This window comes from Peromyscus maniculatus, chromosome 5 (genome assembly GCF_049852395.1).
Source record: "Peromyscus maniculatus bairdii isolate BWxNUB_F1_BW_parent chromosome 5, HU_Pman_BW_mat_3.1, whole genome shotgun sequence".
NCBI classification, from domain to species: Eukaryota; Metazoa; Chordata; class Mammalia; order Rodentia; family Cricetidae; genus Peromyscus; species Peromyscus maniculatus.
This window is the reverse complement of record NC_134856.1, coordinates 32,790,522-32,809,192: the sequence shown is the minus strand read 5'-3', so window position 1 is coordinate 32,809,192 and position 18,671 is coordinate 32,790,522. Positions and strand designations below refer to the sequence as shown.

The 18,671-nt window shown below is 39.8% G+C and overlaps 1 long non-coding RNA gene across 8 annotated transcripts in view; it reads left to right on the top strand.

Moving 5' to 3' along the window:
- Positions 1-18,671, top strand: part of LOC121829387 (uncharacterized) — a 142,059-nt gene that overhangs the window by 2,257 nt on the left and 121,131 nt on the right. For 3 of the 8 annotated variants that reach the window (XR_013051254.1, XR_013051252.1, XR_013051255.1), the window contains exon 2: positions 5,102-5,163. The exons of 2 other annotated variants lie outside the window; for them this stretch is intronic. This is a non-coding gene — a long non-coding RNA (uncharacterized LOC121829387). Of the gene's footprint in view, positions 1-5,101; positions 5,164-8,341; positions 8,471-16,069; positions 16,129-18,671 lie in introns of all 8 variants that reach the window. 3 more of the 8 variants (XR_013051253.1, XR_013051256.1, XR_013051258.1) reach the window with 3 other exon arrangements.

Genomic DNA, 18,671 nt, shown 5'->3' with positions numbered 1-18,671 from the left:
ACACCAAGCATCAACTCTGGCCTCTACAAGCACGAGTGCAGACACATGCACATGTACACAGATGCATGTAAACGAAGTATACAGTATTATACTGTACATGTATACTGTGTTTCCTGACTTCTCTTCAGTTCTCTACTCTCCACTCCCCCATTCTCTCCCCACCAAGCCTGCTTCCTTCCTTCTCTCAGTCACACAAAGGGCTGTGTTCCCCCAGCTATGTCACCTTGTATTCCACCACTGCCCCAAACCAGCCTATTTGCATGTGACCTCCTCAGAGAGCTTTACCTGGATAATTTCATATAAAATGGTACCTCTATTGACTCTCCACAGCCCTTATCTGCTTCATAATTCTCTGGAGTAGTCCTCTACACCCATCAGTCCACCAATTCGTAGCCTGTCACTCTTCATTTGAATGAGTATATGTGCTCTTCAGAAGAGCAGGAACTTTAGCTGTCCTGTTACTCCTGTCTTGTAGTGTTTGCATTAATGATTAACACTGCTGCACTTTGCCCCATTTCTCTCAAAGCAGTGTCAGCTCTTACATATAGCTTATACGCCGACTTAAGCACATTCCTCACCCACCAACTCATATCCTCTAATGTATGCTTATTCCTTCATACTTTCATGTTTCTATCACCACTTTGTTTCCTAGAGTCTCTAAGTGTGACTTTTATTACCAGGTAAAAATCCAAGACTTGTTCTTTAGGGACAGTTAACATAGAAGATAGCCAAAATAAAATTTGAAATCTAGTGGAGAAATAAAATGAAAACACACATATTTTAACTAGTCATCATGGGCTAGTTACGTGTACTCTGGTAAAGGCTTACATATGTGCACCAAGAGACTTCAGAACACACCTTCTATGTGCACAGATACGCACATTTACCATCACATATACTCACAGATATACCTGCATATATTTGCTGAACTATTTCAACAACCCATACACCTGTTAAACATTCCCCACAGAAACCCATCCACATTCTGCTCCACTATCAAAACTTTCTTTATGAACACTCCTTCAGGTTAATAGTGTCAAAATAAGCACATCTCAAAGTAGTGCTCACACCTTCTATCATCTTCTAGCATAGAAGAAGAACTTATATACGATCACCAACTTATCCATACTCAGAATCACATAAATTCCTACTAAAGATACTCTTACATGCTCCATCCCTTAGTTACAGCACAACAGATTTGATAGAAAACACACACACACACACACACACACACACACACACACACACTTTAAAAAAATTCTAAAATACTGCATCTTGTTGTTTTGGTAACGAAAGTCCTATGATTGCATAAGAAAGGACAAGGACAGAGACAGAAGCCCTTCTGCAGCTCTGTATGAAGGACCTTCCTTACTGGTATCTGGTGGAAACTCCCGCACACCTGCCTGGCAGACTCTCTAAAATCTCTTTCTCTTCACTTTTACCTGATTCTTCCCAGTACAAGCCCCAGTGTTTTGTCTTCTGTATGGCCATTGAGTCTCAGTCTCAACCTCAGCATTGCTCAATCTTCCCAAATTTACACACTCTCCAAATGAACTGCTTCAGAAACTTGTTAAAATATCTTGACCAGTGAAAAAAACATGTTCAATAGTGAATTCCCCCTCTAATTGTTTCTCTACCTGTGGCTCAGTTTCTCTACCTGTAGGCATAGTCCTCAGAACTCCTCGGCACTTGATATTTCCACTGCCTACTATCATTCAGTTGCTACAGTGAGGATCTTCCTAATTGTCTGCCTGGCATACATCACCATTGATGACTCCACTAACAAATGCAATGCATACATTGGCAGCCTTAAGAACATTGATTTGTGTTCCTTTTTTTCATGCTTCTCCTTTCATCTCTGGCCATGTTTTTGTTTTTGTTTTTTCGAGACAAGGTTTCTCTGTGTAGCTTTGTGCCTTTTCCTGGAACTCACTTGGTAGTCCAGGCTGGCCTCAAACTCACAGAGATCCGCCTGGCTCTGCCTCCTGAGTGCTGGGATTAAAGGCGTGTGTGACCACCGCCCGGCTCATCTCTGGCCATGTTTTTTTTTCAGCTGTGCTTGAAAGCTTGCCTATGTTGTCCTTTTTCCTCCACAGGGCTTCCTGTTTGCTGAAAGTCCTGGCATTCTTTGCTTGTCTCTAGTACATGCTAGACATCAAACCCTCTGAAGTGTTGCACTATTCTACATCTCCATCCACTGACAACATCAGTCTTATGGATTCAACTACTGCCCAGAGCCAGTGTTAAATCTATGCATCAAAACCTCCATCTAGGACTCTACCTAGCTAATTCTTATGCATTCTGTGTTCTACTAAATTCTATTTTTTCCTCAAATCCTTTACAATCATGCTTTCTGATCCAGTTAGAGTACTACCACGCATCTATCCACTTAATCTAGGAACCTGGTCATTGCTGTAAATTCCTCTACTCTCTTCTGGATCCAATCAGGTATCAAGTCCTTAAAATTCTGCTTTTCCATGTTATTTCTCACATTCTTATTTAATTCATTTTATATCTAACTTTCTTGGTCATGTTCCATTCTCCATTAAAACTTCCAATCATGGCTTTAAGTCACAGTGTAAATTTTATAGCCAGAAAACAACTCTGTGGTAGCCTCTTGTTTTTCTGTTTCTACCACATTGTCCCTGTAACTTTATACTCCTGACCATATGAATACACTTGAATTCACTCTGATGATTTAAGGCTGATCCAAGCCTCCATGACATTGTTTATACTATCTGCAATTCCCTGGTTACCCTGGCTTATTGTCACTTTAGTTGACAGTGCTCTTCTTTCTATCGTTAATGACTATATTAGTTATTTTTTGTTGCTGTGATGAAATACCATAACAGAGGCATCTTAAGGAAGAAAAGCTTGTTTTAGATTCTGGTTGCAGACAGCTAGAGTCCTTCATGGAAGGGAAGGCAAGGTGTGGCAGCAGCAGGAAGAAGCAGAGTGCATGGATAGGAAGTGACCCACCCTTAGTGACACAGTTTCTCTAGCAATGCTGTACCTCTCAAAGGTTCCATAACCTGCCCAAAGGGCATCACCAAGTGGAAAACAAATGTTCAAGCAAGTGAGCCTATGGAGGGTATTTCTCATTTAAGCTACCACAATGATGCAGGAGCCACTGCCTTTTGGGGGGCTTTAATAACTATTCTCACCTCACTTCTTTGTTCCCTATTCAGCAACTATGAACAGGCTTTTAACACTATAGTACTTGAGGGCCCTTACTTCAAGTCAAGATCTTAGTCACCGTGCATTAGCAACCTCCTCAGTGTTGTGATAGGTGAACTGACAAATTTTTGAAGTCCATGGGAACATCAAACATGGAAAGACTGCTGTTCTTTGGCAGTGTGACATCTACAATGTACCCAAAACAGCATTGCTATTTCCCAGCCCATGGACTGAATCCAGAAAATCCATTTTGCTTGGTGCACACAGGACGTCTCTAATTTGCTACAGCCTGACAATTTTCATTTCACTCAACACCTCACACATGCTTATTACTTGCCTAGTTCTTGAATACAATTAAGATCATGATCCCCTAACTTAAATGAACACAAGATTAAGGTATATAAAAACTAATGAAAAAGGGTGCTTCTTTGTTGGATAGCAGGTACAGGAGGAGATATCTCAGAGATGAATGGCCTACATCTTTAGGTAGAATGCTTCTCTTCCTAACTATATAAAATTGAATAGTTTAATTCTCCATTCTGAGCCTTGGATTCTTCCACTGTAAACAAGCAGACATTAATTGTACCCAACTCATTGTGTTGCTATAAAGGTTGAAAAAGTAACTGAATAGAGGGCATTATCACTGCATACTCACTGAAACTAGCTATTACTTATTATTCATCAGGCAGCAGAAATCACAGGGGAAGGTCTTCAGAGTTTGAAAGAGCATTGTATGTTTGGAGAAAATAAGATGCCCTATGAAATGAATGGGAAGTAGGAAGAAGCAGACATCAAAACTCATTGTTTTCCAGTATCTAATAGAGAGATCAAAGTGTGGCAGGCACCCAGTATACCTTAGCAGGGGGTAGAATGGATAAATGAACACACACTTTTATCTTAGTATGTATGTCTCACTACAACACAGTACCACAGACTGGAGGATGTAAAGCAATAGAAATGTATTTTCAACAGTTCTGTGGGCTGAAGAACTCCAAGAGCAAGACACAAGTAGATTCAATGTTTGGTGAGGGCTTAACACATGGATCTTGTTTTCATGCAGCATTTTCAGCTAGTGGAAAAAGCAAAACAACAAAAGCAGAAGGGTCCATATGGTTCCCTCTGGATCTTTCCATAATAGCATTAAATTCATTCACAAGGGTAAAGCTCACACAACCTGATTACCCTCTCAAAGCCCTATATCTTGAGGTTTGAAGAACAATATATGAGTTTAAGATGTTATACGTATTTAAACTATCATAGCCCTTGAGGCTTTTATTGGCTATGATGTCTGCCCACCATGAATCCTGAACAAAGTTGAAGGCTTCATTTTATGGTATATAGTTTATGTAACTTCTTTGTGCCAGGATCTGTGAACAAAATAATGATATGTTCCCTTCTAGGCCCAAACAATAAATGCCTCCAACTGTTCTGGCGAATAGACTGGGTGGTAAGGGTATAAGCAGACATCTTTTAAGGGGTTGGGGTGGACAGCATGGGTGATGATGGCAGAGTAACTCAAGAGTAAGGGATTCAATGGGACCAGAGCTTTGAAATGACAGAAGCAAGAAGCTTTATTAAATAGTGTGGTTGGTCACAGTGAAATGGACATTTGAGCTAAGAGATGAAGTAGGTAAAAAGTTAACTAAGTGGCTGAATTTGGAAAAGGAGCACTGAACAAAGGGAGATCTAGAACAGAGGCCCTAGAGCAAAAGCATGTCTGGGGAATTTGAGACCATCTTGGACCTGGAGGGGAGAATGGGGAGGAAAGTAACAGGAAGATGGGCAACACCAACTGGAATACAAGCACCTAGAAGATCACTGTAAGGACTCTGGTTGTCACTGTGGAGAAACAGGGAGTAAGGACAGGGCTCTGAGCCAAGAAGTGCACAGCCTCACCTGAGAGGGGTCTTTGTGTTCTGTGCAGAAACTGGCCTGTGTCAAAAGCCAAGCTTCACTTAGAAGCAGAAGAGATAGTGATGGAGCAGGGTAAGTATGCCCTCCAACAGTGGACAGAGCTCACCAAATCAATAAAGGTGAAGAAAGGCTGATTGGTGAAAGTGCAGAGTACAGTGAGATGGGGCAGATTCTACTGCATCCCTTATACCTCCACAAATGCAGGCCCTTGCTCTGCTTTTGTCTCTCCTATCATGGAATTACTTACCTACTTGTAAAAATGATATCTACAGCCACAATACTATCGTACATGATGTGTATATGACACCTGGCAGGAGACAAGCCTTGTTATAAAACTGTGCTTACATGAACCCTTTGCAGTATGAGGCAGTTTCTATTCCTACTACACTAAAGCAGATGAACAAGGAGGCACAGGTAATGTTGGGACTTATCTAAGGTCATGCCATTAGGTGACAGAGCCAAGGTTTGATCTTGGACTATGTAACTCCAAGCCTGTACTATTTGCCACTACTCTAAATTATTCTCCAAGGAATATAACTATAAACTTGAGAATGTTTTGTCTGCTACTGGTTAATTCTTCATTCCAGGCATGCTTTTCAACTTCATGCTGTCACCAGTTCCTATAAGGAAATTAGGTTCAGAACAGACAGCTGAGTACTAGGGGTGACATTTACAGAGCCCTCTTGCATACAGCCAATGATACATGAGTGTCATTAATGAATGTCTTTATGTTTTGGTAACTATTTTGTTTTCAAGTTCATGGCTGCCTATAAATTCTTATTCTGTATTCTTTTTACTGTTTTACATCCTTTCTTTCTCTCAAGAGACAGCCTCAGCTCTTAGGTTTTGGAAGCAAGATTAGAGTGTTCTTATTCATTACAAAATAAGAAAAATATTTTATTTGGGCTTCCAATTCTAGAGAGGTAAACAGTCCACTGAGGCAGGGAGGTGTGACAGCAAGTAACAGGTATAGTGGCAGGAGATGGAAGCTGAGAGATCACATCTTCAGCAGCAAACAGGAAAAAAGAAAGCAAATTGAAAGTAGGGCAAAGCTAAGAAATCTCAAATCCTTCCCCAGGTGATATACTTCAAGCAAAGCTGTTCCACCTCCCTAAAGTGATACCAACTGTGGACCAAATACCTGATCCTATGGGGGGATTTCTTATTCAAACCACCACATCCCAGGATTTCAATATGAAAAACTTTCTTCAAAATCTCAAACCAAAATTACCCCTAAAGAATGTTAAGGCCCTGAGGTTGTATTACCAACATCCCTCAGTAATTACCATCTTTAATTTTGTACAATAATTACTAATAACATAGAAAGTACCTAGGGAAACTTTGGTTAGGGTTAAATTTGTAAAACTAATTTAATGTCATAAACTCAAGCTTTTTTGTACACTTTGGGGTGATCAGTGATAACCAGAGACTGCATAAGTGGGGAGGGAAGGATTTGATTCTTTCACTGTAGAGACAGCCTACTTCAATAATGAAATGTTTTTAAAGAAAGGTGGGTTGATAGCAGTGATTGTGGTAGTGTGTGTGTGTGTGTGTGTGTGTGTGTGTGTGTGTGTGTGTGTGTGTGTGTGTGTGAGAGAGAGAGAGAGAGAGAGAGAGAGAGAGAGAGAGAGAGAATGTGTGTGCATATATGCATGCATATGCATGCATATATTTTGGTATCCTATTAGAAAAGCAGTCAAATTAAGCTATTTTTATCCATTACATTTTCCTTCAAGGTTTCTCATGTCTTTCTGAGAGCTCTTCCTTGGTGACCTTACAGTGGACATGTCTTGTGACATGAATTGTTTTGTTTGCATATCCCTAAGCCAGAAATCCCCTTGTCAGTGTTATCTCTTAGGTGCTCTTAAGCTTTTCTCTCTTTTCCAACTGGAAAATTGTATGTGTACCATGGGTCATTAAAGTTGAGTCTATTATCTTTTCCCCACCTCCCACCACAACCCCAAGACTCTCTCTGTTCCCATATCCCATGGGTGTCTCACTGTAAATGACAACCATGCCCCAGACCTTGGAGCCCGGTGTGCCTTCAGACTCAGATCCAAACATCAGTCACAAAATTCTAGCTTAGATTGATCAAGAGATATATTTACCAGAGTTTATCTTTACTGACCCTATTTGTATCTTGTTTCAAGCAAACTGTATTTCTATATTTCTACATAAAAAATAAAAGCTTGACATAATTGGGGAAATGTTATGACATTGAGAATTATTATTTTTAATGTGATACAGCAAGTTTTAATTTCTTTAGAAATGAATGTTTAAAACTTTCAGAGGTTGCACTACACTCTTTAGGATTTACTTCAAAATAGTCCAGCAGTGGAGAAAGCAGGGGAGAGGGCTTAATACATGAATCCCTGGACATAGTTAATAATTACTGAAGCTGGTGATAGATAGACTTGGCTTAACTGTATTGCTATTGCTTTCTACTTACAAGTGTATTGGGGGCTGCTGTGTGGCCATGGCTGTGGCTGTGTGGCTATGGCTCTGTGTGTGTGTGTGTGTATGTGTGGTGTGTGTGTGTGTGTGTGTGTGTGTGTGTGTGTGTGTGTGTGTGTTGGGGTATCAAAATGTCAGTACTAGTGTCAATTGGATAATTCTCTGTATTTACATTTATTTTGTTTTTTTGAGAATTTCACGTGTGAATAATGTCTTCACTTCATTTTTACTTCATCTTCTTCCCACCCAACTTCTCCCATGGCCCTCCAAAATTCACAACCTCTTCTTTGTTAATTATTATTGTTATACACCATAAGTATGTATACACAACATAAATATGTATGTACATGTATACATATGTATATACTGAGTCCATTTAGTGTTGTTCATGTTTGCATGTGTTTAAGCTAACCATTTGTAATTGGATAGTCTTCTGCATATGATAGTGAACTGCATGCATGGGCTCCTAATAACAAGGCCACTTTAATGACACCTGCCCAATGACAACAGCAGTATACATTTTGACATAGATGGGGAGATCTCACAAGACTTCATTCCCTGGATAATTCCCTTGTTGTGTTGGGGTTACCTGTCTTGTTCATGCTGAGCAACACCCCTAAATTCACATACTGGATGCAACAGCCACTGATTCCACTATGAACATACCTTTAGATGTTGACTGTCTAGTAGGGAACAAATATTCTTGTTTGAGAACCTTAGCTCTATTCATTGCCTGTTTAGCAATTACCACTGCTTGGCTTTACGTTATACACTATTTCCTTGGTTTGTCTTTTAGAAAACATATGCATGGTGCATTAGATGATTTCATTAGCTGTGTTCCACTGGAATGAAGCCCCACAGTGCCTTCCATGCATGGTGTATAAGGTGATCCCATTAGCTGTGTTCCACTGGAATGAAGCTCACAGTGCGTTCCATGTCTTCTTTTCTGTATCTTGGGATTTTGTACAAAGTAGAAAATCAATTAATATTTGTTGCTCGATGAAAAAAAAACTGTTTTTAAAAAAAGCAAATGTGCAATTTCATTAATCAGAGGGACATGCATGCTTCTCGTACCCATGGGGAAACTACTTAATATCTCTCTGCCTCCATGTTCCCACCTACAAAATGGGGGTGATAATAATAATGACTTTGTGGATTCCTTAAGTGACCCATCTTTGCTTGGGAAACATTGTGTTTTGTTGTTACATGGTTATTAATGATATCCTCCACTCTCAGATATGTCCTTGTTTTGAAGATAAATCATAAGACATCTGGAGCTAGAGTGCTACTGCCTGCACAGTACCTGTGGTTACAAGGATAGGGCATATCACTATCTAGGCACCACCCTGATACAAACACCTCAGAGGTTTCCCATTATGTGCCACAACAAGAGTTGTACTGTGGTGACAAGCCCCTTGACACTTGCTGGCTCTCCAGCCTTGACTTCCCTTTCTCCAGCAAGCCAGATTCATTCTTCCTCAAACCCATGACCTCAACTTGCTCTTTTTCTAACTAGAAATATCCTTTCCCCTACACTCCATGTGTCCTATAGGAATTAGTACTAATGTTACATTTTCCAAGAAGCCAGGCTTTAATATACACTCTGATTTCCTTGGATCTACATGGCTTCGGTACCCAGCAGGCTGAAGGTTTGTGACACACTGGTTTAATTTTTCTCTAAATGTTACTTCCCTGAGTCAGAGTTTATGTAAGTCACTCAGTAATTATTTCTTTGTTGTATGAACAAATTCATTCATTAACATCAGACCTTGCCTATGCACTTGAGACACTTGTTACCATATCCAGGGGAAATGTATCACATTTCATGCTCTTAGTAGGCACACAATCTATGTCATCAAGTAAGGTAACCCCTTCTAAACCTAACCTTCACCAGTTCATCTGGTCCTAAATCAGGAGTGGGAGACAACCTCAAATTTCCCCTAATCATACTTGAAGAATAAGATTCTGATAACAAATGAAAGATGATTTTGTTGTAATGGGGTTTTATTTTCATATTGCTATGTTAGAAAGCAATTCCAAGAAAAAAAAACTGGAATGTGTCCTAAATGGTTAATGATCCTCAGCAACAATCTGTCCAATGTGAGAAGGATTTCGTTTGCAATCTGACAGCTGATCTATAATCAGGTTCTGCTTGGCTGCTATCCTGAGTTCCTACCCACACCTCTCCATGGGGCTCAGTGAACACCCTACGGAGGGAAAAGCCCAAACCTTTTATTACACGCATTTCTGATTTCCCAGAAGCTTCTAAGCAAAGTGGGGGCGTGCATATGCTTGCCAGATGTTGTTCTATCTGACTGGAGAGGAGTGCCTCCTCCAAGGACGTTGAGTTTCCTGCTTGGTAAGATTACAGGGCTGGCATACTTCTTATTTCTTTTCCTTCATGTATCGACAGACATTAATTTCACAACTACTATCTCAGAAACCAAGATTGCAAAGGTAAACAGCATCATTTCTGCCAACTCAAATTCCAACTTAATGTGGGATGAGGTGAGATTAAGCAGATGATTGTAATATAGGCTAGTTTCTGTGCTGGCAGGAAATGCAGAGGGGATGCAGAAACATGTGGTATGAGTATGTCTTGCTTATTTTTCACAGTTTCTTAAATTATTACTAATGAATATTAACAAACCTTTATGTGGTGAAAATATAAGAGCTTTTGTCAAATATATGATTTGCAAATATTTACATAGCCCCAGTCACCTCTCTCTTTCTCTCTTGCCTTAAAAAGTAAATTTTAAAGAGAAAAAATTAATTTTAATGTAGTTCCATATTTCATTTTATTATGATTTGGGTTTGTGTCTGAAAACCCTTTGTTTCACCCTAAATTAGAGGTTTTTCCCCCTTTATTTCCCTCTTAAATTTTGTATTTCCAGGTTTTGAATTTGAGGATTTTTAATAATTTTTCTCTTTTATTGAAAATAGATTATTTTCCACATAATACATGCTGATTACAGTTTCCCCACCCTCTATTTCTCCCGGTATCTCTCTGCTTCTCTTTCATCCAGATCCACTCCCTTCCTGTCTCTCATTAGAAAAGAACAGGTTTCTAAGAGAGAACAAACATGACAAAATATAATAAGATAGAATTAAAGCCACTATATAGAAGTTGAATGAAACAAAGAAACAGAAGGAAAAGAGCCCCAGAGAAGGAACAGAATCAGAGACCCACTTGCTCACACACTCAGGAGTTCCATAAAAACACTAAACTAGAAGCCAATATATACAAAGAGATCTGGTGCAGACCCATGCAGGCCCTGTGCTTGCTGCTTCAGGCTCTGAGTTCATACGAGCCTTTCTCAGTTGATCCAGGGCCTTGTTCTCCTAGTGCCCCACCCCCTTACTCTTGCACTCTTTCTGTCATCTCTTCTGTGGGGCTCCCTGAGCTCTGAGGTAAGGAATTTGATGGTGACATCCCATTTAGAGCTGAGTGCTCCAAAGTGTGTCTGTCTGTCTGTCTGTCTGTCTCTCTCTCTCTGACCTGTGAGTATAGCAGAATATCACTAGGAGTCATTTTATCACTACCTTTATTTTAAATTAGTACTAGTAGCATATAGTTTTATGCTAGGTTTCTGGGCTATATATAGTCTCTGGTACTTGGTCCACAAGCAGTGTTGAATATGAGTTCCATCTTGTGAAGTAGGCCTTAAGTCATATCAGACATTGGCTGGTTGCTCCCACAAGGTTTGTGCCACCATTGTCCTAGTATATCTTGGAGGCAGGACGTGTTGTAGATTGAAGGTTTTGTGGTGGAGTTGGTATATACTTCTCTCTTTTGGTAGCCTGCTGAGTATCTTCCATACCAAAGACACTAGAACATATGAATGAAGGTTCAATATAGGCATCAGATCAACTTCATCATGTTTAATGAGTTGTGTGGGTCATGTTATAGAAAACAAACTATTGTCTTGACAACAGCTTGGGTTGTTCAGAGATTTCCATGGGACCCCTTTGGCCAGTAACTCAATTGGATGTCACCTAGTCCCTGTACTGGAAGCTTCATTTGGTGACAAGTATGGCCAGTTGGTACTCTATCTCCCCTATTATTTGGAGATTTCATTAGGGTCACCTTTGTTTATTTTAGGAAGTTTCAACTGTACTGATTCCATACCACTCCTCAGATGCCCCTCAACTCTAGTTGTCTCTGCCCATATTCCACACCCAACTTAACCCTTCTGTTCCAGTTCTCTCTGTCTCCAGTCCACCCATAAAATATATTCTATTTCCCTCTCCAAGGGAGATCCATATGTCCCCCTTAGTTCCTTCCTCTATACCTAATCTCTGTGGGTCTACAGAGTATAGCTTGGTTATCATTTACTTAATGGTTAACATCCACATATAAGTGAATACATACCATACTTACCTTTCTGTGTCTGGATTACCTCAGTCAGTATAGTTTTTTTTTTTTTTCTAGTTCCATCCATGAATTTCATATTTTTTTTTTCGAGACAGGGTTTCTCTGTGTAGCTTTGTGCCTTTCCTGGAATTTGCTTTGTAGACCAGGCTGGCCTCGAACTCACAGAGATGCACCAGCCTCTGCCTCCGAGTGCTGGGATTAAAGGCGTGCTGTTATTTTTAACAGCTGAGTAACATCTGTTGGTCTGACCCACAGATAGAGTAGAGACAGGACCGGTCCAGCCAGTCTCTCAGTGGGGCTGAGCAGGATGATGAGTGTCAGATGGCCCAGACCGGAGAGAAACACACTGGACCTGGAGTCTTGTCAAAGCAGGAACTTGCGTTATTGTACCAGGAGTGAACTTATATAGGTTGGGGTGATGGGGGGATGGGGGGGATGGAGTGAGGATAGCAGGCCAATGAGGCGATGCCATCTCAGCAGTTACTAGGCAGAGGCAATTCTAGGTTGTATAGGGCTTAGTCACTTGTATGCGGAAGTCATGTCCCAGGACAGGTCGACAAACTAGAGCTAGGCTCCTAGGCTCGGGAAGTTACACTGGGCCTCACGCCTGGGCCTTGTGGGGCCCAGCAAATATCCATTGCATAATGTACTATATTTTCTGTATCCATTCTTATGTTGAGGGACATCTTGGTTGTTTCTAATTTATAGCTATTGTAAATAGAGCAGCAAGTGATCTTGTGGTAGAGTAAAACATCCTTTGAGTATATGCTCAAGCTATATCCAGTATAACTGGATCTTGAGGTAGATTGATCTCCATCTTTCTGAAGAACAGCCACACTGATTTTTACGTGGCTATTTGTACTCCTACCAACAATGGAAGAGTATTCCCTATATTCCACATCCTTACGAGCATGAGCTGTCACTTGTGTATTGATCTTAGCCTTCTGAAAGATGTAAGATGAAATCTCAAAGTAGTTTTGATTTGCATTTTCCTGATGGATAAGAATATTGAACATTTCTTTAAGTCTTTCTCAGCCATTTGAGTTTCCGCTATTAAGAATTCTCTATTTGGATCTCTACCCAATTTTTAAATAGATTATTTGGGTTTTTGATATCTAGGTTTTTGAGTTCTTTATATATTTTAGATATTACTTCTCTATCAGATGTGGAGTTGGTAATCTTTTCCCATTCTGTAGGCTGCTGCTTTGTCTAAATAACATCGTCCTTTGCCTTACAGAAGTTTTTCAGTTTCATGAGGACCCATTTATTAATCATTGATCTTATTGCCTATACTAATTGTGTTCTTTTCAGAAAGACAATTTTTATAAAAAAAAAAAAAAACAAAGCAGTGTGATTGGAAATTTGTAGATAGGTAGACATATAAACAGATATATGATAGATAGATAGATAGATAGATAGATAGATAGATAGATAGATAGATAGATAGATAGATAGATAGATAGATAGATGGTAGAAAGATAGAACTACTTCTACATTGTTTAAAAATTACACTTTGTATACTGAATTGCTTTTGCACCTTTTTTGAAAGTTGAGAACTTAAGTTGGGGTCAAATTTACTCTGACTCTTGATATCTCTGTCTTTATACCACTATTATACTGTGTTGACTTCTGTAAAGTTATAAGTCTTTAAATTAGGTAGTTCAAACCTTTTCTACTTCATTTCCAATTTGGTTTTGGCAATTTTTTTGTTTTTCCTTTTTCCATGTGCAGGTTAGAATGGTCTCATTAATTCCCATAAGAAAACAATGTTGAGTCTTTATCTGGACATGTTGACTCTATATATAAACTTAAGGGAAAACTGACCTTCTTTGAGTTGTACAGTTTTCCAATCTGAAATTATCACACATTGATTCAGTATTTAGATCACCCTCTAATCTTCTTGTAGTGTTTTATATAGACATTGTTGGATGACAGACTTTTCCTGGGGGGGACACAACACATATCTACTCACTCCAGAAAGGAAGCTCATGACAAACCAAAGCATAGATCACATCAAAGTTGAACTTGCTGAATCAACATTTTTTATTGATGTTACTTATAAGAATATGAGAGGGGGTTTCTTACAGGAGCAGAAATAAAGAAAACTGAAACACCAAAATGTGGTGATATTTTATTTGTGCTTTAATAAATAAAGTTTGCCTGGAGATCAGAGGAAATAGCAAGCCATTTTAAGTAAACAAAAGTCAGGCAGCCATAGTACATGCCCTTAATCCTGTCACTTAGCAGGCAGGATCTCTGTGTGTTCAAGGCCACACTAGGGAACAGAGCCAAGCGTGGTGATACACGCCTTTAATCCCAGTACGAACCATAGAGTTCTGGAGGCCTGTATATACAGGAAGTGACAGAGCTGGCCAGGAAAAGGAAGTGATGTAGCTAGACAGAGAGCAAATCAGATGGCAGAATAGCAAGGCATATAAGCCTGAGTAGACAGGAAGTCACTCTCTTTGGAAGCTGCAGAGTTGGTGAGGTAAGGTTGGCTGGTGGCTTTCCCTATTTCCCTGATCTCTCTAAGGCTTTCACCCCTATATTTGGCTCCCTGTTTTTTATTTAATAAGATCATTTAGAAATTCATCTACACAAAAGCCCATTCCATGTACTGTGGCCAGTTCAACAGGCTGGAGAGTGTTCTTTCTAGGCAGTTCAAGTAGTCAGTCTTTGCTTCTAGGCATTGATCTAGTCTCTGTTTCTTTTAGCATGTTTTGTTCTTTGTTTTTATCTGGGTGATTGCACAGCCTTCAGGTAACTCCTTAGAATGGAAAGTTGGCAGAAGAAAACTGCTTGCCTCATGGTATACAGGAAGCAGAGAGAAAACAAGAGAGGAAAGGTCTAGAGAAAAGAATATCCTTCAAACCCATATTCCTTTTGACCCACTTCCTCCAATGAGACTCCCACCACCTAATCAATTCATCCACTAGTCTTTCATGGATTCATCCACAAATGAAGTCAGTGCCCTCAAGATCCAGAAACTCCTCAGTGGCACAATCAGCTGGATATCAAGTCTTCAAACATGAGCCCTTTGGGGAGATATCTTATATCTAAACCATATGAATCATATTGACTTTCAAATGTTTATAGTAAGCCAATTGACATCATTAATTCAGTCTGCAAATTTAAATCCTCCATTCCATGTGCTGCCTTCCTGTTGCTGCAGTTACATATTTTTGCAAATGTAGTGTCTAACAGCAATGAAGTTATTCACTCCCAAACCCCAACCTTGGAGGTCAGCAGTTCAAAATGAATTTTATGGGCCATCACCAAAATAGCAGCAGAGCCAGCTCCAGGGGATAGTCTCTTTCTTGTGTCAAAGTTCAGCTTCCAAGGCTGACAGTATTCACTTGCTCATGGCCACATTACTCTAATCTCTGCATCCTTAGTCAAATCATCTCTTTACTTTTGGCTACCATCCCATTAGTAGACATTCATTAGACCATTCAAGATTCAGTAAGTCCATTTAAGTGATCCTCATCTCAAGATCTTTAACTTATTCACATCTACAGTATCTTCTTTATCCATATAAGGTTACACAGTTCCTAAAATTTACAACATGGACACCTTTTGAAAGGCCAATTCAACCTACTGTGCTGGACAACACAGCATATGTGTACACTTTGGGGATTAGGACACAAACAGACTAAGGGGTAAATAACTATTTTTTTTCTCTAAAGGTGTGTGTGTGTGTGTGTGTGTGTGTGTGTGTGTGTGTGTGTGTGTGTGTGTTCCAGAGAGGCTAGCTAACAGGGAAAGACCCTACGTAGGAAGGACACATGGATGACCCTGTGAAGGAGAAGTGGATGAGATCTACATGAGCAGGGAAGGCTTTTGGGAATCTGGTGCCTGTGGTGTGACGCCTTGTATAGCCTTGGTGCAGTGGGAAGGGGCTTAGACCTGCCTAGGCTCAGTGTGCTGGGCTCTGCTGACTCTCCATGGGAAACCTTGATTTGGGGGATGTGGGGATGCGGGGTGGCTTGGGAAAGAGGGCTGGGGAGTGGGAGGAGGGAGAAGGGAGAAGGATCAGTGGGTGGTATGTGGTGTGGGTAGAAAATTTCTTAATAAATATAAAAAAGATTTGTGTGTGTGTGTGTGTGTGTGTGTGTGTGTGTGTGTGTGTGTGTGTGTTTATGTAAACAGGTACTCACAGATGCCAGAAGAGGATGCAATAGCCTTTGGAGCTGGAGTTACAAGCAAGTGTGAGTCATTTGATGCGGATGCTGGGAATTTAACTTGAGTCCTCTGAACGACCAGCAAATGTACTTAAGTACTGAGCCACTTCTCCAGACTCTCAAAAATTCTTTCTACCACACTTCCCTTGCATATGATTGTTCTGGAAATGTTAACAGATAGTTACTAGAATTTCTGCATCTATTCTTCATACTTCTTAACTCCTTTCTCATACTTCCTGACTCACTACTCAACATTTCTAGGCTACTTTGTCAGTCTTTCAGCACATTGGCTGACTCCTCAACTATTTTATTCTACTATTTATTAATATATATCATATATCTTATATATCCTAATTATCCTCCTTCTCGGTTCTAGAAATATAGCTCCAGTTCATAGCAGCCAGTTTCTTAATACCCTGGAGGATATCTATTCTGAAATATACTTTTTCTACATCATCAGGTAAATTTGCTTTTGAAGGGTCTGCTTTTTCTGATTATCCAGTCTTCTTCTTTAAAGGTACAAGGTTTATTTTTTTCAAATATTTGATTTTTTTATTTGTACTTAAAAGCTAGAATTAACAATATTGGAAGATGAAATATGCCATTTTAGAATAAACACGTCTTTGCTTTCTTGTTGTAAATCCAAATCCATTTTATGTACAGATTGTTATAAGTAGTCACAAATAAGAGGAAGGGTGCACAACTGCAATTTGGGGTGATTCTAGACATGGAATGATTCATTGAGTCTCCCCTGTTAAACTTGTACTTATGGATTTTCTGCAGGCATTAGCTGTCATTTTCAAAATTGAGACTTTCTTAAGCCAGGTAAATTGATGAATGGGTGTAATCCAAGCACTAGGGAAACCATTTCAGAGAGAGAGAGAGAGAGAGAGAGAGAGAGAGAGAGAGAGAGAGAGAGAGAGAGAGAGAAACCCATGAGGCTCCAGTGGCTTGCTCCAAACCTGTGACCATTAAATGGTCTTAGGTAAAATCAGTGGTTCACAAAAGAAAAAGAAAAAGTCATAATTGTAGGCCGGTGACCTATGGGGAGAGGTAGGAGATGGCAGAGCTGGGATATAAACAAAGATGGGTAGACAGAAAGAGTAAATAGGGTGCACTAAACAGGTGCATAAAATTGTCAAAGAACAAATTTAATCAATAAAAATTGAATAAAATCTGAGAGGGTGGAGAATTAGTCTTTACTAGGGATGGCAGGAATGGATGATATGTATATATATATATAAATATATATAACTGAAAAACAAGACCATCAGTTTGAGAGAGAGGGAGAGAGAGAGAGAGAGAGAGAGAGAGAGAGAGAGAGAGAGAGAGAGAGAGAGAGAGAGAGAGAGAGAGAATGGGGGATGGGGAAAAATATCAAAGAGATTAGAAAGAGATTAGAAAGGATTAGAGGTAAATAAAGTAATTCTACTTTACTTTGTTTTTTTATTTGTCTGTTTGTTTATTTGTTTTCCAAGACAAGGTTTCTCAGTGTAGCCCTGGCTGTCCTGGAACTCACCCTGTAGATCTGCCTGCCTCTGCCTCTTGAGTGCTGAGATTACAGGCATTCATAACCACCACCTGGCTATATTTTGAATAAAAGTTTAAAATATTAATACAAAACATATCATTCATGAAAAGGTAAAAATACAATAAAACAACAAACCCTTATGTATGTATATCCATGTATTCTTACATACTTATGCAGATTCTGGGCTAATACATTTGTTTTTATGTGCTAACGCCCACACTAAGAAATATTCCAAACGAAGCTCCTCGTTCCATTTATACATGGCTTCTTGAGGTTGCCCTCAATGCAGACACCATCGCCATGGGTCTTTGCTACAGAGGAGGGAGAACAGTGTCATGTAGAGCTGCCTCACATTTAATCTTTGAATTAATTTCTCTGATTATTTCCCTCCAGCTCTCTGTGCTTGTTGACTCTTCTTAGCTTTTTATTTCTCTGGAGATTTTTTATGTGGAAGCAACTTTAACTTTTCAAAATGAATTGCACATGCCTTTAAGATTTCTCCTCTACAGCAACTGGCTTTCTTTCTTCTTCCTTTCCGATCTTTCCTCTTTCCCCTTTCTTCCCTTCTTTTTCTTCCCTCTTCATTTCCTTCCTTTCCTTTTTCTACTTTCTTCTTTTTTTGTTTCTTTGTTTGTTGTCTGTCTGTCTGTCTGTTTTTCAAGACAGTTTCTCTGTGTAGCCTTGGCTGTCTTGGAACTCAATTTGGAGACCAGGCTGGCCTTGAACTGAAAGAGATCGATCTGCCTCTACCTCTTGAGATCTGGGATTAAAGATGTGTGCCGCCACCGCCTGGCTCTTTTTAAAAGATTTATTTATTTGTATTTTATGTGCGTTGGCATTTTACCTGCATGTGTGAGGGTGCCAGATTCCCTGGAACTGGAGTTGCAGACACCCATGAGCTACCATGTGGGTGCTGGGAATTGAACCTAGGTTCTCTGGAAGAGCAGCCAGTGCTCTTAACCACTGAGCCATCTCCCCACCCCCCCTTTCTACTTTCTGAATCTTTCCTTCCTTCCTTCTTTCTTTCTTCCTTCCTTTT